Below are 25599 nucleotides of genomic sequence, written 5' to 3' on the forward strand. Positions count from 1 at the left end.
CAAATGCTGCACTTCAGTTAAGTTTTGAGGTCCTTTGCTTTAGTTACCTCTGCCAAGGTAGTTATGTTTTCACCCCTGTCTGTCCCTCTGTTTGTAAACAGGATTAAGCCCCATGAGAACAAATTAGATTTCTACATATGGGCTATGCAAATAAACTGCGCTCCTGTGTGATTATGTTGAAATCAGCAGATGGATTTCCGTGGAGGGATGTGATGTGGGTCAGTGAAGAACCCATTTTGTCGCAGATCAAGGGCAACTCCCTATATATTGTCACGTTTTTGTTGATTTCTCAGCGAATAATTCATGGGTCATGGGAAAAATCAGACATATTTATGAGTGTGTGGAATTTGGTGCAGTTTGATTTCATTTAAGGAGACTGTTGGGAAAAAAAGTAATTCAGAAATCAAATTAGCGTTTGATTATTACACACAAAGTATCGGTCAAGTCAACGATGGTGTAAACCTGCAGTTAGTTCTTCTAGGAGTTATTATGCTAAGGTATGAGCTCATCTGCGGGACATTCTAGTTTGAATTGTTCTACTCCAAAACATTTAGTTCACAGCTGTCACATTAAAACATTAACATCATAAATCCTCTTTGATGAATGATTACTGCACATTCCTCACAGTTGAAATTGATGCCTTGTTTTCAGGTCAGTTGGATTTAAAGTTAAGTATGTTCTTGTTATTTTATCTTTCTACACATTTGAGTATAGAAATAAATCCCCAACCCCCAAAATCTATTTATATGACTTGAAATAGATAAAATATGATTGAAATAGTATGAACGTTAACTTGTACTGTAATAAAGTGAAATGTCATGCTTTAAAATGAGAATTATTGACGACAAAATACCTTCTCAGTCAACCAGCGACACTTCCAACAAGTAGCCAGTAGAGGGCAGAACAGCACCAGGGAACAGCTGAAATCCAAGCATCATCATCATCCGACGCTTTTTTAAATCCTGAGTCACACACACACACGATGACCTTTAACCCCGACCAGGTGCAGTTAACAGGAACTGTGTCAGGTAAAGTATTTCTTCTACATATTAAACTCACCTCAGTTCGGTGAACCGTGAAAATCCTCCGACGTGGTGAAACTCGTCTCGACTGCAACACAGATCAAAGAGGGAATTTCATATCAGAAGCCTCAAAAAGTCTAAATACAATAAAGATAGCAGTGTGTGCAATTAATATATCGTTACTGATTAATGTTGACAAAGAAATAAGTCAGATTTAAAGGTTATTTTTAACCCCCCCCCCAAAATGTCTATATTTCCTCCAAAGAAGCCCGATTTTAACATTCTAAGAAAACAAGCGACTTTTAGCTCAGTAATGATTTATTTACAGTATTTGTGATTTTTTTTGGGTCAGATTTCACGTGTGTCTAATGTTTGGGTGTCCACAGATTTTTGTCCATATCTTGTATCTAAACACTCGTGTTTTCAACCAGATTTATCTCTCTCTCTCCTCATCAGGTGGTGAACCTCATTTCAGCCACAGTATGCCGAGAGTCGCCCGTGTCATCTGGTCGACCCTCACCCCCCCTACACCCACCACATGCACGCACGCACACGCACACACAGGCAGAGTGAGCGAGCGTCGTGGCCCAGCTGGGTAAACGAGCTGCTCGCTCTCTCTCTCTCTGAGGTATTTGGTTGGTTATGGATCCCTGAGGGACGACGCTGCCTCCTGTGTGCAGAGGATTCTTGCCAGGCCCTCGGTTGAAACGTCTGTGTGTGTGTGTGTGTGTGTGTGTGTTGGAGAGAGAGAGATACTTTGGCTGGCATTTTCTCACGACCATGATGACGACGATGTATGTTTGTGTGTGGATGCAAATACACTGAATTTTTTTTTTTATTCCTGTCGCACGGAACAAATTTTTTAAAGGAACACACCTAAAATTTGATCTCAACATTTTGAAGTCCGAAGGTGACGAGTGTTCGGGATGTTCCCCTGAGAACTTGAATCTTGTGAGGCTGGAAAGGTTTTACTGAGCTCGCTGACTTTTCAAGAAACGTAACATATGTATTTAACAACGTATTTCGAGTTGAGCAGACTTCTAATCGTGCTGAGAGAAAATTTCGTTTTTTGCAAAGAGGACTGTCACTCGAGCTGCCGCTGACTCAGCAGCATGGACGCGTCATGTTGAAGACCACCCCCTGAAACAGCTACTTCTTTTGTCTCTGTTTTCTTTTTTGTCATTTCAGAATCACTGTCCCCTGGACCTCGTTCAGTATATGCATCCATGTTGTAACGGTAAATAAGCAGCAAAAAGCACAGAGCAACATTCACAGGCAACACGGATCTACAATGTGGAAGATAACAGCGCATCAATTAGCAATGCAGTTGCTATGGGAAACTTTGAGATTCAATTTCGGTACATTTCCACTCAACTTTACCAAGTTCAAATCCCCAAATGGTACAACTTTGAAAATGATTTTTCTACAGACTACATAAACTGTCACTGAACATCTTTTCAGATTTGGGGGGTTTTAAGCATCAGGTGGCATTTTGTCACTGTTAAGAGACATTTTTTTTTGTGCCAAAACTTGAGTTCAAACTCCTGCTGTGAAAACAAGACACTTTTCAAAAATCTTCTAAAACGTTGACGTGTTTGTAGTCACGGCTTCGTTCCTAAAACACGTCCCGGCTCCCGTCACGCGTCTCCTCACTTTCACACAGAAGCAAACCTGACGGAGACAAATGCAAATGCCGTTGTTCTCCATTTTTAATTGTGTGTTGATCATTTTTTTCCGCCAATGTAATAAATCTACTTTTCTCTCCACACTCGCAGCTCCAAATTTCCAGCTCTTAGTTTCAGTTTCTGCCTCGCCTTTTCTGGCTCCAACAACTTTGTTCCATTTCTCATTCCCTGGCATAATTACAGCATTCTCCAATGCTCGGGCACGCTGTAGATACCCCCTCCTCCTTTTCTTTCCTTCTTTTTTTTTTTTTGTCTTTTTTGGTTTGGCTCTCATTAATAATTCACAGAAAGAGACTGGGAAATTTTAGTGCAATTTGCAGCTGCTGAATCCCAGTTATTGTTTTGCAGGGTGTTGCTCAGAGAGAGCAAACCTCGGATGAAGGCTTTGTAGTCCTGAATGTAATTTGGCTACGTCTCTATGACAGGCCACACATCATTAGGGGGCTGAAGGAGATGTGGGGGGGTAACGGCTCCGTCCAACCAGTCAAACACACTGTCCTCATCTGTCGCTCCAAACCCCCGACGCTCCGTGTTTCCTTAATGCTTTGAGATGCTGTTTGTTCATATTTATGCCTCATAACTATCTATGTTTTATTCCGTTTGTTTGCATTCGACCAGGCAGCCGCTGAATTATTCAGACTGGGCCGAGCGGATTGCAAAGATGACAACGGGAAACTTTTTGGCTGCTTTTCTTTCAAAATGCAAGACCAGACGCAACTTGAAAGAGGAGCAGTGGCTTTGTCAACCAAGTTTCTTTTTAGGGCATCCTGGTGACCTAGTGATTCAGATGCATAAACTACAACTACGACAGCTGGAATCAGACTGTTTCTATGTACGTATTCCCCTCTTTATCCCCCACCACCCCACATGTCTCCTATCTGTATGCTAACAAACAGCTATCCGGTAAAAGCTAAAATATTCAGAAAGCAATCAAAGTCAAAACTCATCACGGGAGTCTCAATTAAAGTAGCAGAGAAACACTGTAGAGGTCAGAGTTGAGACACGTCAGCTGCACCTCCACCCTGCGTTAGTTTACCCGACAGTTTTGCTAAACTCCTCCGTGAAATATCACAAATGCACAAAAACTAAACTCAAACTTTGTCATCTGCACCAGATGCATTTCACATCTGTGAAGATCAAATTAAACTCAACTCAAGAGGGGTTTGGGTCTTTACAGAAAGTTCATCGACAACTGTTTTGATTTCATTTTGTATATTTGGCTCCAGGCTCAACGAGAAAGCTACACAAGTGGAACTTTGACAGAAAAGACACAATAACATAAGAAACAGAACCTTCTGATATTAACAAGTCAAATGTGATCCGAACCTCGGCCTTAAACCTGGAATCTTCAAATATTTACCTAATTTTTGATTGACATCCCACTTATTTTAAATGAACTACATCGAAACTCTTTTGACCCGCTCTGTGTTTATTAACCCACCTTCCTCCACCACTGTCTTTCTTTCTCACTGTTGATTTAACCGTTTTCTTTAAATTTGACCTGTTTTCATTTTTTTCTTCAGATTCAAACAGAGTTATGTTCTCCAAATAACAGTTGATTCGTTGCTTTTTGGATTCCTCATGAAAACTGATTTGCATGTATGTGAACGACTGTGTCTGACGCCTCTTGTGTGTTTGCAGGCACCAACCACCAAGACAAGAGTCCAGAAGACACCAGGGCTCAGAGGGAAAAGCAACAAACTCTGGAAAAAAAAAGATATCAAAACCTCTTTTCTCTTTTTTTTTCTTCCTCTGACCTATTTTGCACAGAGTATCTCATAACCAGAGAGTTTAGGGCTGTTTAATGCTAGGTGACACAGCAGTGTCCTGCAGTCTTTTCTTTCTTAATCCCTGGCATCTTCGGTAAAAGATCTCTCAGAAGAAACAGCGCTCCTTTCTGGCATCCAGCCGCCGGAGGGAAGGGGAGATTGTCAGGGCGCATTTCTCCGCTGCTCGCCAGCCACTCCTCAGGAGGGTTGTTGGTGTGTGTGTTTGTATGTGTGTGTGTGGGTAAATCTCCCCCTTTTTTTTGTTGGCGAGTTAGGTAAACTGAGGGGGAAGGAGGGGAAGAAGAAAGAGAGGTGGCAGCTTTCCCCCATGGACAACAATTCCACCTTAAGCTCTTTTTGGAAATTACAGGAATGTTTCTCTTGTATTGCTCTTGTCACCTTGCCTCCAACATGGCCGCAAACAAACCAAAGTGAAACTCAGTGATGCGTTTCCTCCAGAGTGGTGGAGGAAGGAGGAAGAAAAGGAGGAGGATGCCCTGCGGGCTGGTGTTTCGTGTCATCCTCTGATAGCGGATTTTGTTTGGCCAGAGGAGGTTTGTGCGGAGGGATGCTGAACTGGAGCGCCGACTTTGTGTCCAGTAATCTCACTGACCTCGCTGCCCAGCCGCAGAGGAGGAAACAGTGTGAGGCTGCTGGCCATTGAGAAGCCAGGACCGGCTGTAATCCACGTCTTACCCTGGAAATCTGGGTGTTGCAGCGTGCACTGACACCACCTGGATCCAGGACAAAGTCGGTCAGCTGCTGTTTAAACTTTTATAACTCGTGTACGACGGTTAGACATCTCCGAAAAAATGATCTCGATATATGGTTTAATGTGCTCAGATTTCAAACTACATATAAATGCTGCAACCTTCGGCTTCTACTTTGGCCAAAATCTGTCCTAAATACTCACTGTGATTGGAGACGCTGTCATTACTCTGAGTCGATGAATTAGATCTCGTGTTTGTGTTCACAGCTACATTTTTACTTCAAATCAACACGAATGAGGTCAAACAACTCCATTAATCGACTTTAACATAATTTGAATTGCGTGTTATCCTTGAGTCTCTCTCTCTGCAGGTATCTCTGACTCCAGAACTGCAGGATTCAGGCAACAACAATTATTATTAGTATTATTATTATATGAACTGTTGCTGCTATACAAAGGAAACTGAATAGAATAGAGTCTTTGAAGGATCAAATTAATTGAGTCAAACCTAAAGAGCCATAACATTTAACAACAATGACATTTGGCAAGAAACTTGGCCTAAATACACCAGATTCTGGTTCTGAAACAAAGCTAAGGATAGAAGTGAGTCCCTCACATGCTGAATCATAAAGTTCCTGTAATGTTCAACGCTAAATTTATAGCAGGAAGAAAGCCTGCTGAAACCAGCTCAGTTCCTATCATCTGCAGTTGGGATGGTGCTATATCGAGAACACACGTTGCCGCCACGTGTGTTTAGGTCAATGGACAAACTGGTTTGATCCCTGAATTAGATTCTTCAAACGTACAGAAGTTTGCCTGCTGCCATTTCTCGATTGGTAAAGGATGAGAGCGATAACTGTTATTTAGTGCAAAAATGCTAAGGAAGCCAAGTAAAAAGCATGGTGCTATACTTCTCCACAGCGAGAAGCAGGAGCAGCAGAGTAAACTCCTCTTTGTGCAGCAGAAGATAAGGACGGGGTCGACCCCCCCATACGTCCCATCCACAGGAAAGCCGGGCGTCCAGGAAACCAGGGGTTTTCCCCAATCAAAAGTTCCATTAACCTGGAGCACTGGGAGCTAATTGAGAGCGAGAGAGGGTGAGATGCATCACCGTGTCATTTCAGCCACGCGGCTCGCCGGCGTCAGCAGACGTCATACGGCGACACGTCTGACATATTTGTAATTATCTGGGATAATAAGAAACGAGATGTGGCAACAAAACCGCCCAGCTGAGGGTGATAGTTTGGGCTGGAAGTGGACTCCTCCAGAAAAAGACAATGAGCAGGAAGATTCCTCCAACCTTTGATAACCCAGATCATGTTTTAAGCATAAGCAGACGCATAAGTAGAGCTTTTTATAACAGGGCAGAGACGGTCCACAAATCTGCATTACTGTTTTGAAGCTTTATGAATCTCTACTTCACACATGCTCTTTGGTGGTGGGAGATCACCAGTTCATTATGTTTTTGCACCGTTTTCTGATGCTTGTGTCTCTCTTATCTCCTTCAGAGGGTGAAAGATATTCTAATCTGTCGGCCCAATAGCCTTAAGCCCTGGTACGGGCGAGTGGGCCAGCTTTTGTTCCGCATAATCCCTCCACCCCAGCAAGGGGAGGTCATGTTTGTCAAAATGTGGCAAAGTGAACATGATTTTTTTTCCTCCTCCTCCTCCTTCCCTGGCTTAATTTGGAATTAAAAATGCATGCGATTTTGAACTTTAGATCTCTGGAGAGAGCCGTAAACAAGTATGAAATTAAGTGTCTTTTGAAATGCTGTGGCAGGGACGTGAAGTGAATTGAGACGTTCACATTATTCAGCGGTGGCAGGCTTCAGAAGGGTGGGCGGGTGACCAGAGTGGCCTCTCGAGTCAAATCACTCAAAGTTGGTCCGCGCTGGAGAAACAAAGAGGATTGCAGGGAAAATGGAGATTTGAACAGACTATCTATCTGAAGCCAAAGATTAATGGTGTAAATCTGACTTTTTTCATGTTTTTATGCCATACTATACAATGGATTATCCATTTTAAAGCAACACTATGTAACTTACTGAGCAACAGCGCCCTCTGCAGCAGACCTTGATAGACTTTTGGGGGGGGAGGGTTTTCTACGTGAAAATCACTTCATCTCTCGTACACAGAGCCCAACAGAATTGATCACCTTGTTAAGAGGAGCTCTGACTGTGCAGCCCCCCCCCCCCCCCCCTCACTCAACTGAAAAACAACTGAACTGATATTACCCATAATCCCCCTTTTGAACCAGACTAATTCCCACAGCAACAAACAAACCAAACTCTCTATTCCAAGTCAGTTATAAGTCATATGACTTTTTTTTACCAGTTTGAAAACGACATACTAACCTATGACTTTTTCCAGTCTCTCCCTCTCCCATTACTCCAACAAGCATTTGCTTTATGTGTTATGATGTCTATGTTTCAATAAAGAAACATTATTTTTAGTTGAAACTCATGTGTGGTCCTCACTACTTCCTATTCTATGATGTTTTTATTGGTTTTCTGACACCATACTATGACATTTATATGTGACTTCGGACGCCATACTATACTAGGACTTTTTTAATGTGATTTCAGAAACCATACTATACTATGACATTTAATCCGTCTCTGTCTCCTTACTATATGTTTTTAATCAATTTTCGGCCACACAATTCAAATGTACAATGTCATTGTTATGTCACACTAAAATATGGTATTCATGACTTAGTATGACACTTTTAATTATATTATATTATTACATTTAATTATACAATGCAATGACATTTTTACTGCTTTACTATGAACCCCAACCTAAAATTGATTCCTGTCAATTCGCAGTTCGTGATCATTTCCTATGCAAATGTTGTCCTCACGCTGAACTGTCATCTTTATACTATTCCTATCTCCAAAACACGTGACAGAAATGGGGTGTCATTGTTTAACGGTAATTTTTATGCTATTTAGGGACTTCACTTATTCAATTGTTGATTAGCTTAACACTTCCAACCTTTCCCATGTTCCTTCACTTCGCTTTGCTCGTAACCCTGCATTTCCATTTCCCTTTGGTCTCTGAGTCCTAATATTTACACCTTTACATGAGCTCTGCTGCTCTTTGCTCATTAACCACGGCAACATTTGTCCCTCTTTAACATCAGGTCGTGCACAGGGTAGGCAGCACCTTAAGTAAAAGACGACATCCTGTTCTCCCTCAGGCCAAATGGAAAGAGTTGTTAAGTAAATCTGCATCGTAATAGGTAATTAGTATTCATCTGTGTCCTATTTCTACACTGAATCCTTGTGCAACTTCATAGCCCTCTAGGTTTTTCAAGACTCTAAAACAAAAGGATGTCAACATTTACAGGTCTTTTGTACAAACAAGGACTCAGATAAGCCTCAATAATACACACCGAGTTTCCTAGAGGAATCGTTCAGCGATGACTTAAGTTGTTAAGAGGCTCTCGAAACCCTTGTTAAACTGTAATTTTGAGAGCGTACATCCCTTCTGTGTTTGTGCTCACACAGGAGTTCGAGGTCAGACTGCAGGATAAACAGTGCAGTTGATTATATCTCGATTATTCAGCTGAAGCTCCCATCCTGAGCCACTTACGACTGCCTCAACAATGAAATATGCTCCCATTTCTGGAAACCGTAAAAAAACATCAGTAGTAAGACCTGAAAAGGTCAGAGGTCACGGTACCACCACATACAGTTCATTCTGGCAAATTGGAGACAAAATTGTTTCCAAAAAGGAACAAAACGTGATGTACATCACCCAATGGTTGCCAACCCGGGGGTAAGGCCCACCCACAAATGGCTTGTGAAACACCAGTAGGAAAATATATACATTGTGCTGATAAGGACAAATCTAAATTCAATAAAACTGGGATCCAAAAGTCAATTGAATTTGTGTTCTCAAAATGTACAAAATAGATTTTAGTTACCATTGGAACTATTTTATTACAAAAGTAACTTAAAAACTTTCACTGGAATATAGTTTGTTGACAATAGTGAAATAGGCTTCTGACTAAGACTAAAGTCATAGGAAGTTTCAGTTCCAAACCCTGCAGTGAACCTGGTTATCGTTATGATCCTGGCCTGGACTGAGCTGTAAAAGGCAGCTGAATAATTCATAAAGTTTGTACAATACAGAGTGGTCCTTTACAAACAAATAAACTTTGCAACCGCTGCTGCTGAGGCCACCAGACAGCGGAGTGAGCAGCACAACTGCTGCAGTCATCTATTGGAGTAGCAGACAGCTTGACCAGGGGAGCAACCCCCGGATGACGGATGGCGTGCGGCCGGAAACGAGCGCCTTTATCGGGCAGCATTATCCTCCAGCAGCCGATCCAGACAGCCCAGATTTTTATCGAACTGTATTGGATTTAGTAATTTCCTTTTCCGAGACGAATGGATGGAGATACTGGTGGTGGCGGTGTTATTGTCTGCAACCCTGGGGTGATTATTGCTTATGATCCATTTAGTATTTCAGGGTTGTACCATGCGGCACGTGCTGGTTATTAATCACAGTCCACTGCGGCTTCTTCACCTTTCTGTTAAACACTTTGATACTATAGACTGGATTCAACACTGTGTGATACAGTGCTGCTTAGAAACAGATATATTAATTAAAATCCACAACATCTGTCAAATCTGAGATATTAGAGATAAAGTTGAATTGATTAGCTTCAGCTTAGAGCAAGTATCCACAAATATGATCACAAAACAGAGATTCCTCTGAGGGGAGTCAAAGGTGCTGCACTGTCCATTATGTGACACTGCATCACTTTGTTTATTTTAGCCCCAGTCTGACTGAGGAGGAACCAGACAACCTGCACACTGTTGCTCACGTGTACTCTCTTTATTTAGCTGTGATGCTGCAGCTGGAAAACTTTGAAGAGATTACATTTATTGAAGTCCAATTGATATTGATAAGGGAATTCCTGAATAACCCTGTAGCTATCATTAGACACAGAGGGCAAACAGGGACCTTTTCACACCGCCAAAAGAGTCTCATCATTCACTCACGGTGGGTGCCATTAGGCGGTTTGGACTAAAGTGTTCACCAAATGGCATATGCTATTCTCCCACCTCCTTCCCTCCTCCTTTCTCTCTCTCTGTGTGAACATGTGTGTACAAATCCCACGGCTGCGAACACACAGACGGCGGAAGCACCTTGTGTCGATGAAAGCTGTGTCAGGTAATTTCACACTCCCGCACGCGTGCAGTCATGTCGGCCTCCCCCGAGCTAACTCATTACCTGTCTCAGCCGCCGCGTGTGCACGGGATGCACCTTCTGGAGACACTGGCGTTAAACAAGCTGCGCAGGTGGGGGGGTGGGGGGGGTGTTGGTTGGTTGTTTCAGTGAGAGGAGGAGGAAGGGGACGGTTTTGTCGTATTAAACGTGGCGGAGAAAAGCGACAGTAATGTGGAGCACAGACTGAAACGGTTCATCACTATCCTAAGGGGCTTTTCCAGGGTGAAAAAACCAGAAAAGATCCACTGTGACAGACCTGGGTTTCCTCAAACAGAGGCTAACCATTGCAGGCAGCTACTCTCACCTTGTAGCAACACTGACAACGACGCAAACAAGAGCGGGGTCCAGGAGGGTCGAGGGGTCGAGGTTCACCTTCTGTAGGGCCCGTGGAGAGCAGAGAGGGCAGAAATCGAGGGCCAAAGCCCCACCAGCTGTCTTTTTCCCTCTGTCTGACAAACGCCTCCCTTCTCCATCCCCCCCCCCCCCCACCCCTCCAACACCAAAGCTACCCCTACAACCTCCCTGCCGTGCAAGAGCTGTCAAGGGCGGAGGGGGTGGGGGGGGGGGGGCGGACCTGCCAGCATGCATCTGGCTGACAGGCGACTGGGAAGGTGCACTGCGAGCGCACGTCACAATCAATAACCCCTGCTGTGAGCGATGGACCGGGGGGTGTAGACGCTCCCCGCCACCTCACTGTGTGTTTTTATTTTTGTACAGAGGGGGGGATGTCGGGGAGGGGAGGTGGCGCTGACTTGTCACCTAACAACACACACTCGCTCCGGGTGTTTGGGATTTTGTTTTGAGAAAATACATATGTGCCGTGTGCAGGCGTGCGTGCATGCATGAGGAGCAAGTTTTGGAGGTGTGATACGTGATGTGATAAACTGTAGGTCAGCGTTTCGGGGGGAAAGAGGGAGAGAGAGGTGGGGAGGAAGCAAAAAGGAGGAAAGAGGAGAGGCAGGTTTGGGTGGCAAAGAAAGATCTGTCAGGATTTTCAGAGAGGGATTAAGATTGTTATTTAGATATCAGATCCTAAAAACAAATGTGTTGGGGTCAAAAGATAAGTTCAAAGAGTTGTGAGACGATAAAGGAGATGTGAAAATGTTTAATAAACATTGCTGCTCATGAGGGACATTCTCAAAGTAAGGTCTGTGAGGGATGCTACACAAGTTGCAGAGTGGGACATGTTTGAAGTGCCGCAGAGGAGGAGGGAGGACAGGAGGGTGATCAATTGCCTTTGCACTTACAGTCAACAGCACAGGCTGTGGCTCACACGTGGCTAAAAGATCCGTTACGATACCTTCCCAGAAAAACGAGGGAGAGACAAAGAGCGAGCCGCAGCCGCTGGGACGAGGAATTCCTGGAATATTCATGTGGCCGTAAACAGATATAACTAGTTCCCTCCATCGTAAGATGAGAGAATGTCAATGAGGCCTGACACCGAGACACCCGACCGCCGATCAATCGATAGCTGACATTACACCTCCGCACGTCAAGCCTCCTCAGTCTCGAGTATTAAAGTTTTGCATTACCAATGAGGTCCTGCTGCTGCTGCTGCTGCTGCCTGGTTCCTCCACCCCTCCTCCTCCTCCTCCTCCCCTGATAATTCATGTTTACCAGCTCTGCTTATATTTTGAAGGGTGATTATCCAGTCACATCAAAACCTTAATGAACCTCAATTCACTAGCAGCATGTATTAGGAGGGTTCTCTCCTTTTTGAGCAAATAAGAATACGAGAAACTGCAGCCGATTAAAGCGATTCCGATGGTTGTGTGCCACAAAAGAACAATTTCCACAGTGCGGGTGCTCCTCTATGGGATGGAGATGGTCGGTCATGGCTTTTGGACACATCACGTCGCATTTAAGTCGACAGCGGCCTCCTCCTTAAGGTTTTCTAAGCGCTGACAGATTTTCCTAACTGGGCAAATTAACTGGCTTTGATACCTCGCTCATCTCCTCCTAAAGCCAATCAGAACATGTTTACCATCACAGCCGGAGAAAAGGGAGACGTTTTAAGTGTGTGGGGGGGGGTTTGTGCTTTTTGATTTCAAATCTGGCCTCTGATGTGATCCGGCCCCATCTATGGCGAGAAGAAGAAAAACGTCTCGCTTTTAATGAAGCGCTGAGCGATTATCAAAGCCACCTCCTATTGATCCTGGTGGTTGCGCCAGGTCAGTCAGCCAGAGTGCGGCTTTTTGACTCACGTTTTTTGAGCTGCAGTTCATGACAGGGAGCAGCCACCATAGAAAAACATACAGTCACATACCCCTTTTCGACCAAGGTGAACCAGATGCTCGGGCTGGTTCAACTTGCAAACCAGTTGGATTTCCCGCCGGCTGGAGCCACCATACAACCACGTCATTACATCACTGTATACATCACTCACTACGTCTCTGATTCCCCCGCAACACAAACGTCGATAGCACAGAATCAACAATGGTGGACTACAGCATCTCATTGCTAATCTACATTCGCATTCCAAACAAGGTCCATATCAGTTAAAAATATTCAATCTTCTTTGCAGACTACATACAACACAAGCTCTGTTTTTCAAAAACTGTGGTCGCAATTATTTGTGTTATTAATTATGTTCAGAACTATCTGACCTTTTAGTTAGATTAACGGTTTTAGGTCCAGACACGAGTGAGGAACTGATGAGGTGGAGGAAGCAAAAATGTGCGTCTGTGTTGCTGATGGGGGAGAAGTGTGTGTGCGATTCTGCTCAGTACAGTATGTGATTTGCACAGTTTATGACTCTTATGTATGTGAATTTTTAGGATCTCACACACACATCCATCCCTTCAGAAATGTTTAAATACGTGGATGTGGAGAAGAAATCCATCCAGGACACCAGAGCCGTTTGTTCTGTGTGTGGACTTCTCCTTCACAGCCGCACCGAGGCCATAAAGCTGTGACTCAGTCCCGTGAAATATGCCACAGCTTCGCTTCCAAACACATCGGCCCGTATTGTTACGGGGCTCTGTTTACCTCCAGGCCCAGACACTCTTCATTTTTGCATCACCACCTGTCACCGAGCCCTCATTTATAACGCGAGCGGGTTCCTTGTCCTTCCAAACAATGCCAGAACTGTGAAACTTTCTGTTATATTTATACCAAAAAGAAATATAAATATTTGAACTAGCGTTTAATGGTGGAAGGGTGGGGGGGCGGGGGGTTGTACATTCCTTCATATCGTACATAACCTCAATTGTTACCTTCGATGAATCGCAGGGTTGTATTTACTTTGGGGTCGGCGTGACTGATAGCCGCATCAATGCTGTTTGCCATATTGGTGAGCTAAGACCTGAAGCTCTCCAGCTGAACGATTGCGGCTGTGTACACAATTTAGATGAAAATCCTGTTTATATTGCAAAAGAGGTGTATTTTGTAAGCCCCTTTCCGCCGTCCTGTTGTATATTTAATTGTGAAATATTTCCTGCCGCCCCGCTGCAGCCCGGCCGCGTTGACCTAATGCTGCTGCATTAGGTCACTGATAAACCTGCACCTTCAGCTGTGGGTTTATCAGTGAGAACATCGATACAACTTTCTTTTGGGGCAAGATGGGTGAATAAACTATTTGAATGAACCCATTCGGGGCAATTTCTACTTTTTGTATCACTTCTTCTAATTCTTTCGGACTTTTTGCACGTAAGGATGTTGTCGTTTGATTCTTTTGATAATTTATTATGTTTTAAGATCACATTTGCTTTTAGAGAGCAATAGGTTTTAATGATTCGCAAAGGAGGTTTTACTTTTTTCATGCAATGTCTTGAAAGTTTATTTTTTGCCTCAACGTGTCACATTTTTTTAGGGCAGAAATGTTTTTTCCTGGTTTGGGACACGGCTGCTTGCGGAGCATCACGCATCAGGCACAATTATTCTCAGGTCTGCTCGGGTTTGTTAGACTGAAATATGGAGAAGTAAAAGTGGTATATCTGCTGGTTATTATAGAGAAAACAGGTTTCAGGAATTTCTGAATTGGCTTAAATTCCCGAACCTCCACATGTTAGAGTTTCTACCTAAATGTCATCAAAATTTAATATATCTGCCATTTTATATATATCTGCTAATAAATCTACCTTCTGCCATCACTGGCCTCGTCTTCCCTCAAATTAAACCGATTCCAGTGACTTTTGTGCAGTGACGTATAAAGTTTAAACATTTTGTATTTATCTTTATGACCTGTGAACTTAAAGTTGAAAAGAATCTGTCAGACTAAAAATCACATTCCCTACTCTATGAACATTTTGTCATTTAGGCAAGACATGTTTATTTGTATAGCACATTTCAACAAGGCACTTTAAGTTTAATTTTGGTTTCTCAATTTATAATGAGCCTTGATGCCGTGATACAAGTCCCAGGTCATTAAGAAAGGGCTCTTCCACTACAGTTATCATATTCATAAGCTGCAGGATGTACATCATCTATTTATATATAATCCTGATCTACAATGATCAATAAATTAGATATGGTACAAATTACAATTTATAAACTCGTTTCACAGAGTGATAGTTTATTAAACTGATACCGAGGATTTATTTTTGAAGGCCTTGACCGTTCAGGAGGAATTAGTTTTGATGCTGACTGGCGGGTTAATTCAGAACTTCCATGTAACATTAACCGTGTGACACTGCTGCTGTGGCTTTCCACTGTAACTCCGTCTGGACTTAGAGATCTTTGAAAAGAGGCAATTTCAGATTATCGTGGCCTGATCTGTGTGGATGCGTTGGCCCTCGATGCCGTCAGCTGCCTGTGCAGACGACCAGGACACACATGGTGCAGGAATGCACAGATGCCTTGTGTTGTCCTTAATCTCCCCGAGTGGCTCGCGTCTCGATGGCATCCATATGCAACTTTAATTTCAGCACTTCAAACTGCCGCGGGGGATAAAGATAGCGTTTGAAGATTGCTTTTCATGTTCTCCGCGTTCATCTGAGCGTCTAAGTGTAGGAGAGAAGAGCTGGACGCTTTTCCTCTTTTGTGGTACAGTTTGGCTTTTTGAATGAAGAAAATAAAAAAAAAGAGGAAGTCACTCATCTCAGAGACGACTTGAAGCGTCTGAAAACGGCGGCTTCAGAGGCAATTTCCTGGTATTGTTTCCCACTAACGAGATAAACGCTTTCTGTCAATCAGAGATCCCTCTAGAGGTGTCACATTTCAACGTCGTGCTAAATTACATGTGGTAGGAGTCAGTGGTTGATGGAAACAGTCATTTTGTGGAGAGAACTTCATTTAGCATCCAGCTGTTTTTTGGAGAGTTTTGCATTCAAGTGTCCGCCTTCTTTCCAAACTGCAGTTTCTCCCTTTCACATAACTATGCCTGTAACAAACAACTACAACATCCGTGTTACACAATCCCTATTGACAACAATTCTCTTTTAACTTCCGTCCAAATCGACTGCCACCGCGTGGAGGGTCAGTGCTAAAAGGGTATGGAGCTTTCAGATGGCACCTTAAGTGGTGTATCGCATAACCAGCGTGCCTTTTTATGGATTAACAGTTTATTCCTTTTGCTGGAGCCACACCAAAGCGCCCTGGCCCTCTGTAAAATATACTGCTTTTGGTGAATTATGAGCGTGGCCTCCGTCCAAGTGCCTGTGGCCTTCCTGTTTATTTGTACGGCGGCGCAGGTCGGCAGCGAGGTGGGGTCCGACGGATCCAGCTGAGCATGTGTAAACACTCGCGGCAAAAGTGGCTATTTTCCTCCAGCGAGGGGATTTTTTTTACTGCCCATTGTTTTTAACAGTGAATCGACCTCTTAAAAACATTGGACACTCTCATAGCTCTCCTGTGGCCCAAAGAGTGCTTTGTATATGCCTATTGACAAAATATTTCTGTGTTATGGCATGTGTATACTGCGACTCGTATAAACTGGGGAAGAAACACGAGTGTGCTGGCGGGAACACCTCGCCCGTTTCACAAAAGTGCTCCCTGGAAAGCTCTCCGGATAACCGGCTTAAAAAACACTGCCGACCTGCGTTTCCCTACACTGCAAATCTCAAACTCGCAGACACAACTCAAACTTCACATTTTGTCCAAACCTGTTGCGCTAACTTTGCTGTAATTCCCAAAACAACACTCGGGGCTGAACCTCTTGGAAGTCTTAAACGCTCACAGGACACAACTTGGCTGAACCGCTCGAGAAATGAATACAAGAAAGAATAAGTCATGATTGAAGTAGAATTTAAAGATGGATGCATGAAGCTAGCATTCGATAAAAGTTGCATTTCTCTATTGCAGTACGTGTAGGATCCAAGGTTGAGTTAGGGAGAAAAAGATGGAGGAAGGTACATAATATCTCTGCAAGAGGAAACTAACTTTCCTGGAGACAGATCGAGAAAATAAAATAACAGTTTGGCAAGATGAGCAAAGGTTTGGATATAATCGTACATTTGTTCTACATGAAGACTGATGGTTGACGAGGTCACAGTTGTACTGCCATCACCAAATCTGAGTATTATAATCTCCCCAAGTCACAGTGGCTGCATACTTTCTGCCTGGTCTCCCTGAAGCATCCGGTATTGAGAATAAACGTGTCTGCTTAAGACGTCATCAGTCCCCAGGAAAAAAAAGAAGTAATTCCTTCACAAGATTTCCCTCACACATAATCTGATATAACTTTACTTTCCAGTCACTTTACTTGAACAACTTTTCAGCCTAAATCACAAAGAAACATGTCTTGATATGATTTTTGCAGTTTTAAAGAAACTAAAAATCAATACAAGCCAAAAAGGTTAAAAAAAGGTTAACATTTCTCATCTGATACTATAAGCCGTTGGTTTTTGTGTAATCCTGCTAAGTAACAGACAAATAGACAAAAAAAATAACTTCCTTGGCGGAGATAATAACGCCCAAATGATACTCTCTGTATCCGTGTCCCTGAAAGCGTCCACACAGACCATGTGACCACAGTTCGAAAAATATACAAGAACTGAAAACTTGATTAGTAAATCCGGGAAATTCTTTTGAAAACTAGTTGAAATGATTTAACTGCACTGGCAGATTTTCTGGCAGGACGAGCCACCACTGTATACAGTTGGACACATGGGGGACAAAACACACTCTATAATCGGCTTCATGTCAGTTTAACCCTTGAGCGTGACGATGGGGACATTTTTCAGCATGTCTTACAGTATGAGTCTCTGAGGTTCAACCGCCGCTGTTGTTTTTGTCAACATGATACGGGTCATCCGAAGGCACAATGTCAGCGGCGTCCGCTGGAGCTCTGTCTCAATGGAAACTCAAACCTTTTCAGCCTCAAACGGCGGCGATTGGGCGCTCATCTGCTGTGACACAACTGAGACGACGATGAGGACGGCGGTCGTTACGAGAGCGGAGTTCGGGGACAAGCTGGAGAAATAAACATCTGTAGGGTGGTGGCTGAGAGAATTGGAGGGAGGAGCGGGCAGCTATTTGAGTGTTGCCACTATGTGAAGGCTTCTCCGGGGTGCCCGTGCACTCTGACACCAGTAGCTGAGTCCTGGAGGCCTCGACCGTTTGTTGCTGCTGAAGGGGTCTGGGAGCAGGATCCAAGCCAGGGTCAAGGGGTTAGATACATGTCCTAAAAGCAAACTGTAACCTACTTTCACCCACCGCACATTATATACACACACACATAGAGCGAGCGAGTCAGACATCCTGACGGAGTGCGCTCCTGATGTTCTGCCTGTTTTGCAAAGGCAAAAGGCCACGAGAGAGAAGAGGTAGTTCGCCAAACTTTGGGGCATCTACTTAAGTGCCTATGTGTTCTTAGCGTGCCATTGGTTTCAGTGTGGGTGGCTCGAATCCCGAAGCCCTGCAGTGTCTGTGCTACATGATGTATGAAATATACATTTTTGTGTTATACTGTTAAGTTTGAAATGAGGCCTAAACTAGATCTCCGGACTTTTATTCTCCAGTGCGAGTCGACGCAAAGCCAACGCTTTCTGTCCCTGTCGGAAACAATGTCTCCTTAAGACTTTCTTCCTCGTGATGTCCAGATTATTATGTCCAGCAGTATTATGGTTGTTTAGGTTTTGTCCCGCTGGAATCAAACCAGATGACCAGGTGACACATTAGGTGATTGATAACTTGTTGCCATGGCATCATAGAGCCCTGTGTGGAAGAGTGCTCTGTGCTCCTATTGAGACGTCACCAAACACATCTAAGAAAATCTAATCAGTTCATCATTGAGTCCAAGTGAACATTTGTGCCAAATTTGTAGTGAACCCCCATTGAATTCCTGACAAGTCGGAAGCATAACAATTTAAACTCCATCGAAAGCTGAACACAAAGCGTCTCGTATGATCTTTCCCACATCTATTATTTGTCTCAAACTACATGTGGCAGATAGGACATGAACCCTTCTTTTTCAAAGTCAAAGTCTTGACCTCAGCACATGCAACACTGACCTCTCGCTGCTCCATCAAACTTTTTAAAAGGCGTTAGAATGCCACACCTCCTGGATTAGGAAGAAACCTAAAATCCAGGCAGCCATCACAAGTCCTCCAAAGCACATTAGTGGTGCATAAAAGCAGTTTGCAAGAGACAAGGTTGTTCTGATTCAGTTCTGCGTGCAGCCTGGTTGTTCCCCCGCAGGCTGCCGACCCTCCTGCTAACCTCACTGCAGTATTGTGTCGATGCAAACTCACCAACATGAGCGCGCGCACACAGAGACGCGGCTGGCCCGTAGCACCGACAACAAGATCCGCTCCACTCAGGATCATCCAGCTCATCTTCTCCCAACGACTCGCTGCTGGTTTGAAGTTTAACTCTGAGGCGCACTACAGATCTTATAGGGTTTGAAGTGGAGAGCCGTGGCACCGACAAGTACCCGCTTCTCCTTTCACCTCCGAGCATTTCTGTCCCCCAAAACAAAGCAGCGCAAAATCGTCAAGTATCTGCCAGATCAAGCAAAAGGGAAGGAAAAACACAGAACAGCTCCAGGAGGCGAGGACGGTTTCCTTTTGTGGTTGGTAAGGATCAGTGGGGCGTCAGTGATCACATTAAGGACGATGCTGTTCAAAATCTCCCTCAGACTGGATGGTACCCTTTAGACCGGTGAAAACACGTCAGTACAGATAAGAAACAAAAAACAGGACAAATCTTTTTCTAGGTTCTCTACATACATCAGGAAATGAGAAACTATGACCTTTCAAATAAATAAGTTTAAACTCGTTTTAGTGGTGAAGCTAGTATACAAGCTAAATAGCCTCAAAATTTGATTCACATTTTTCTAAACACCGAAAAGATTGAGTGTAAATGTAACTGTAACAATTATTCAGCCAGTCCGAGATACATTTGTACTATTTGTTGTTATAGTTACAGAAAATCTGTGGAAATAGTTATTACCCGACATGTATACATTGTCAATATAAGGAACGTTTGATAAAGTTCTGTATCTTTACACTTTTTGGGGGGAAAGACTATGGACACATCTGTGTTATAAGGTTTGTAAGTTTACTCGCTTGTTTATAGTTATAGTGTAATATGCTGACTTATTGTGTTGTTTAATTTGTGTACGGGCTCCACATGCGTACAAAATTGACCTGAGGATTTTGTTTGGCTCATTTTGCCTCCAAAGACATTCATGTTCAAACTTTTCCTATTAAAAATATCACAATGCAAACATTGCTAGGTTGCACATATACAATTTGTATGCATATAAATTCACTGCCATATACTCTGGTACAGATGGTATCTATGGAAACCTTTTTAAAGTTAATAAATAGTTACCGTCCTCTTTCTTTCACTTTGTTTTCTCTGTTTTGCTGAGGAGGAAACCCCCTGTGATGTGAAAAAGACAGTAAGTGGATTTTTGAACAGACAGAGAACGTAGAGTTCAAAATCATTCGTTTGAGTGTGTTAAGTTTCCTCCCTGTCAAACTTTGAACTGTTTTCAAAACAGTTTGGGGTGTTTATTTTTGATGCCAGGAGGTGACAATGTGTGGACACATCTGATCGGGTCTCACGCTGCGTCAGGTCAAATATTAAATTAGGATCCACAGCCAGTTAAATAAACTGGCTTCAGCAAATTCCAAAACTGCTCCATATTTGCGTGCATCCTGTCAAGACTCGTGCAGCTGCACTGTGTGGATTAGTCTTTTATACACACATGAAGACACATGGCAAAACAAGCCACAGTTTTAAAGTTGGAGGTTGTTTTATTCATGCAACTCCGAGATGCAGAGACAGGAGTCTGCTGGCGGCTCTCTGGCGTGGCGGGAAGTCGAGCGAGGAGAGATAAGGGCTGTATAGAGCAGCAGGAGAACATCAGTTGGGGGAGAAAGAGTTGAACAGTAACCACAGGACGCACCGCCGGAGACAAATATTTCATCAGAAAAGTTCCCTGATACACACTGGAGGAGACTCGGATGCTCAGTGTTCTTGTGAACACACCCCGCCCTCGGTTTGTCTTTGCCTCGCCTTGACGCTGCGAGCTGGTAAATATGTGTTTTCCTCCACGGTGATTGGAGATGGCTTTCGCCGCCTGGAATAAATCATTGTCGCTTCTGAAAAGCAAATACGTATCTGTTGCTCAGCTTATTGACAATGTAGAGAGACGGAAGAATAAATAAAGAGAAAAAAGGGAGGAAATGAAGGCAGCTGCCCAATCATGACGCCCGCTTAAGACCTCATTGCTTCTGAGTGCTACTTTACTGTTGCCGTATTTTGACTGAAATCTTAATGCAATGAGGATTAAAGGGATTACAACATAATCTTGAATAATCCAAAGTGCCACGGACGGAGGAGCGCTTGTAATAACGGCGTAAAACCCGTCCGGAGGTCTGACAACATTGTCAGTCACGGCGAGGATTAAATATTTGCGGGAAAAACTTTCGACTAATGCCCGCAAACCATCGCGGGGAAAAAAAAAAAAAAGCACGGGGGCCAGAAGGCAATTTAGTCATTTAAGAGACATATAGCACCTCGGTAAGTGCCGGCCAGCTCGCTGCCAGGACAAAGCCCAGGCAGGCGAGGGGGAGATGGGCTTTTTAAGCAGATTTACTCCTCCAATTTTTGTTTTTGATCAATGCTCGGGCAGGTTCATTACACATGTAAAGCACGGGGGAGGTTTGAGGAATGAAAATGTTCTCACAACCAAGAATCAATTCTTATTAGGTTTACTGAAATGCCATCAACATGTCCATTAGCTTTTCCATTAATTTATATTTTTTCCTCAGGAGCAGGGCTTACTTGTATATTTTAAGGATTATGTAAAGCATCAGCAGAAATTATCTTTTGAGCTAAATAACCCATATTCATCGATGTGAACCTGCCTTTAATTACAACCCTTCACTCAATAACAGTAATGTTAAAAACTGTGTGGGAGGCACATTAGTGGGATTTGATGCAGACCTTGCCGGGATCCTCCCTGAAATTCATGCTGGTTGATTGAAGTCTTATTGACGCTTAACTCCTCTCCGAAAAAACCAAACCCTTAATTTCACTGAATGAATATAAATTGAGTGCAAGAAAAGCTTTTAGAAACAGAGTCGACATTAAGTTTAGAGGAATTTGTCTCCGTGAAGAAGAAGCACAGATCCTGACGACTAAAACAGTGACAGTACAAAGAGCCCAGACAGCAAAAGAGACAGTGTGTACAGGACTCATGTGGTATACATATATATCTATATATATATATGATAAATCTGTTTTATATTGAATATTCAATCACTGTGTGCATTCAGGCAGTGACAAACTCAGGCTGCTGCTGCTGTCAAACAGGAGGAGCGGAGAGGGTTCGTGGAGTTCAGCCGTTTTGTTCGCGCTGTCACACGGAAACTTGAAGATGGCATTTGAGAGAAATACTCTGTTTCATGTTTTAGAGGTGGATTAATTCCACTTTTGATATTTTTTTAATATCCTTTAAGCCACATTTTACAATAACAGTAGCAGTACTAAGTAAATAGTAGTAGTGGCAGTAAATAAAGATGGACGATGCGTCTCCACTTCCTCCCACTATGCAGACGTGATGTTAAAATATCCTGGATACGAATGCCAAACCATCTTGCACCACAGACGTCATTTGGAGTCAGAGTCTGCGCAGTGGAGATCATGTTCGGGTTTTGCGACCTTTAAATAATTCGATTCGAATTTAGATTTCGTATTTTATTCTATTTAGTAATTTCTCACATATCTCTTTTGTTTGCTCATTTGTAAATGTGCCTTTAACATGTTCTTCCTGCCACAAGTCGTCTTGAACTAAAGAAAGAAATCGGGAAAGTGCTTTGAAAGTTTAGTGGAATAAACAGCTGCATCTCCTGCACATTCATTATGTTACTCCATGAGAAGACTCACTGGGGGCCACAGCATTCATATAAAATGTTTAATTAAGAAATTGACATTTTTTGCCGAGACTGCCTCGTAACCTTTCACAGATTTTTGTGCCAGAACAAAAAATCTCCTTGTTGAATTTGTTAAGAAGCCAGTTATTGACCAGAAGGTCACGGGTTCTCGAAAAGTTGTTTGAAAGTTGAAATATCTCACTTGTAAAAATCAGAGCAGCCGTCAGTCGGCAGCACGTTTGCCCTTTCTAGTCCTTCTCCCTGTCAATGAGGATGTACTCTTTGACCCAACCTACTGCTGCCCGGCTGCCCGTGGGCAAGGCACTTGACCCCCAGTCTGCTGAGAGTCCGGCAGCACAGGACTGGCCGGATTCCAGTTTGAATAAACTGTGTGAGATGAAAATACTTTTTGACAATTGATTTGATGCTTTTTAAAAACTATTGATTTGACACAACCTAAGATTCAATTTACATCTGAGAGAAGCCGGAGATCATTTATGTATCAGTCCTGAATGCTGATATGCATAAGTTCATCCCTGACCTTCAAAATAGTAGTCTAGTTGTATTAAACACAAGTTTCACAAAACAATATTCGATAAAATTGTATCTGTATAGCGACAAATCATAATATACATTATCTCAAGGCACCTAACATAGCAAAAGGAGACCTTAAAATTATAGATAAATTATAGAGAAACCCCAAAGTTCCCACAATGAGCGAGCACTTTGGTGACTGGAGAGAAAAAACTCCCTCTAAACCAACTCATGGTAGTAAATACAGAAATATAAGTAGGGTCGTCACAATTAAGACTTATTTAAGACCTAGTATGTATTATTTTAACATATTTAAGACTTTTTGAGACATAAATTTAGACTTCCTGCGTAAACCCTGGACAGATCACATAACACTGTACTTCTGCTGGATCTGAGAGTTTTGTGTTGTGCTTTGTGTCTTTTGTTCTCTAAGCCATTTTCAGACACGAACTCCAGAAAATGTCCAGAAAATCAGGTCTGGACATTTTCCAGTTGGTTTTTCCAGGGAAGGTCATGTTAGAATTGTCATTAACACACCCACTCGCCTGCTGGGAATTTTGCTAGAATTGTCCTGCTATAATATCACATTGGATTCAGACATTTTCTGGCAGAGCCCCCCCGAAATCCCACCTACAGCCCCTCTGGAATATTTAGGAAGTTTTCGGCGTTTTGAGTGCGTGTTTGTGAGCAGTTCAATAGAGTTATATGGACTTGATCGTATGCATTTGATATAACATGCCTTATCCCCTGAGTATTTTGAATTTCATAACTACCCAGTTCAAGCTGCTGGTTCGACAGAGCAGGACATTTGAAGACGTCATCTCGAGCCTTTTTTTAAAAACCATTTTCGGACATTTTATAGACTGGTTCTTCAATTCAATTAGTTTCAGTACTAACAATGAGTTTTTTTTAGCATCTCCTGCAAACACAAATGGGTGACTATATGTTGTAAAACAGAGATAAAGGCGGCAGATCCTGAGCAACACGAATCCCAACAGGGATATAAGCAAACGCGTTCAAAGGACCAGCAAAGAAACAGAGTGAATTAATGATAAAACTAATGATTCATGCTCGTTTACTTTCATGCCTCTGAAATGTGTCGCTCCAGCCTCCTCTCTCTACATTTTTGAACACAATTAAATTTTAAATCTGTAAGACTCAATCAAGCTTTCTGTAATTTCTAAGTACATCGCTGGAAGCTTTATTAGTTAACTGATACTATTTTTTTTTTTTTAGATATCAAATAAATGACCTGAAAATTGTTATTTTAATGATTCTATTTAGATTATATCTATAGATCATAGTGTGTTTTAAACCTTTTAATGTGCGTTTATTCAGTGCTTTTAATGCAAACTATGGAAAGAAGGTGCAGTAAATTGTTATCACCGACTCAAATATAGATCGTCCCTTTCTGACGTGTCTGTTGTACATATTCTGAGCCCTGAGCCTCATCTCCTCTGTAATCTCACCCACAGTGCTGCCACCCAGTGCAGACTGCCGTCAACAGCAGCCGTCTCTCACCACCCAGTCACTCCCCTGTCATGGGAACAGATAAAAATCCCGGACATGTGTTTTAGTTAGCAACAAGAAGACTGTTTTATAAGCAGGCACTTTACACCAACTCCTCATTTCTCTGAGAAAAGGAGGGGAAAAAAAGCTGCCAGGCGGTACAGACAGTTTATTTTTTCTGCCTATAAGCCATAATGAGGTTGTGCCCTGGGGAATCAGTCGAGCGGAATGTTATTAATGCCTCAAAAAAAGAAAGAAAAAATCCTCGGCACCTTCAGCGGCCGTGTCATAAAGGCAGGAAAAGACTGTCAAACAATTAAAGTGAAGTGAATTCCCCGAGATGGAGAGAGAAAGAGAGAAAAAGGGAAAACAAGTGGACCGGCCTGGAAATGTGCAGAGAAAACAGTTTCCTCCAGGATGTGGAGGAGAAACCATGAGCTCAGTAAAACCAGCGGTGTGAGAGTTATCTAAAGACCTGGATGTTTTTACCACCGAGAGCGGAGTTTAGATCAAACAGCGCGAGGGGTCGTTCCTGTATGTGTAACCCTGCGGCTAACTGTCGCTAATCAGTCAGATGTTAAAACAGACACATGGCAACTCATTTCCTCTTGAGAGCGTTCACTGATAAAGACACATGTAAAGCATTGAGGTTTTCTATAGAACCGTTATAATATCTGTCATGGCGGCTGCAGAATTTGAACTGTGACCATCCCATATATCTCCATCCATTTGTACCGCTTATATTTAGAGGGTCGCAGGGGGAGCTGGAGCCAGTGCAGTCACAGGGACAACATGGAAACTCCACACTTACAAGCTGGGATTCGAACCGCAAACCTTCTTGCTGTGAGGCTACAGTGCAAAC

The 25599-nt window shown here is 43.0% G+C and overlaps 2 long non-coding RNA genes across 7 annotated transcripts in view; one reads left to right on the forward strand and one right to left on the reverse strand.

Moving 5' to 3' along the window:
* LOC117778343 overlaps positions 1–25599 on the reverse strand; it is a 51426-nt gene that overhangs the window by 758 nt on the left and 25069 nt on the right. For all 6 annotated transcript variants that reach the window (XR_004616776.1, XR_004616774.1, XR_004616775.1 and 3 more), the window contains one exon: positions 1060–1110. This is a non-coding gene — a long non-coding RNA (uncharacterized LOC117778343). The remainder of the gene's footprint in view (positions 1–1059; positions 1111–25599) is intronic.
* LOC117778362 lies at positions 391–14794 on the forward strand. Its single transcript, XR_004616777.1, has 4 exons — positions 391–497; positions 3708–3711; positions 14692–14695; positions 14784–14794. It is a non-coding gene; the product is annotated as an uncharacterized LOC117778362 (long non-coding RNA).

This window comes from Hippoglossus hippoglossus, chromosome 2 (genome assembly GCF_009819705.1).
Source record: "Hippoglossus hippoglossus isolate fHipHip1 chromosome 2, fHipHip1.pri, whole genome shotgun sequence".
Classification (NCBI taxonomy): domain Eukaryota; kingdom Metazoa; phylum Chordata; class Actinopteri; order Pleuronectiformes; family Pleuronectidae; genus Hippoglossus; species Hippoglossus hippoglossus.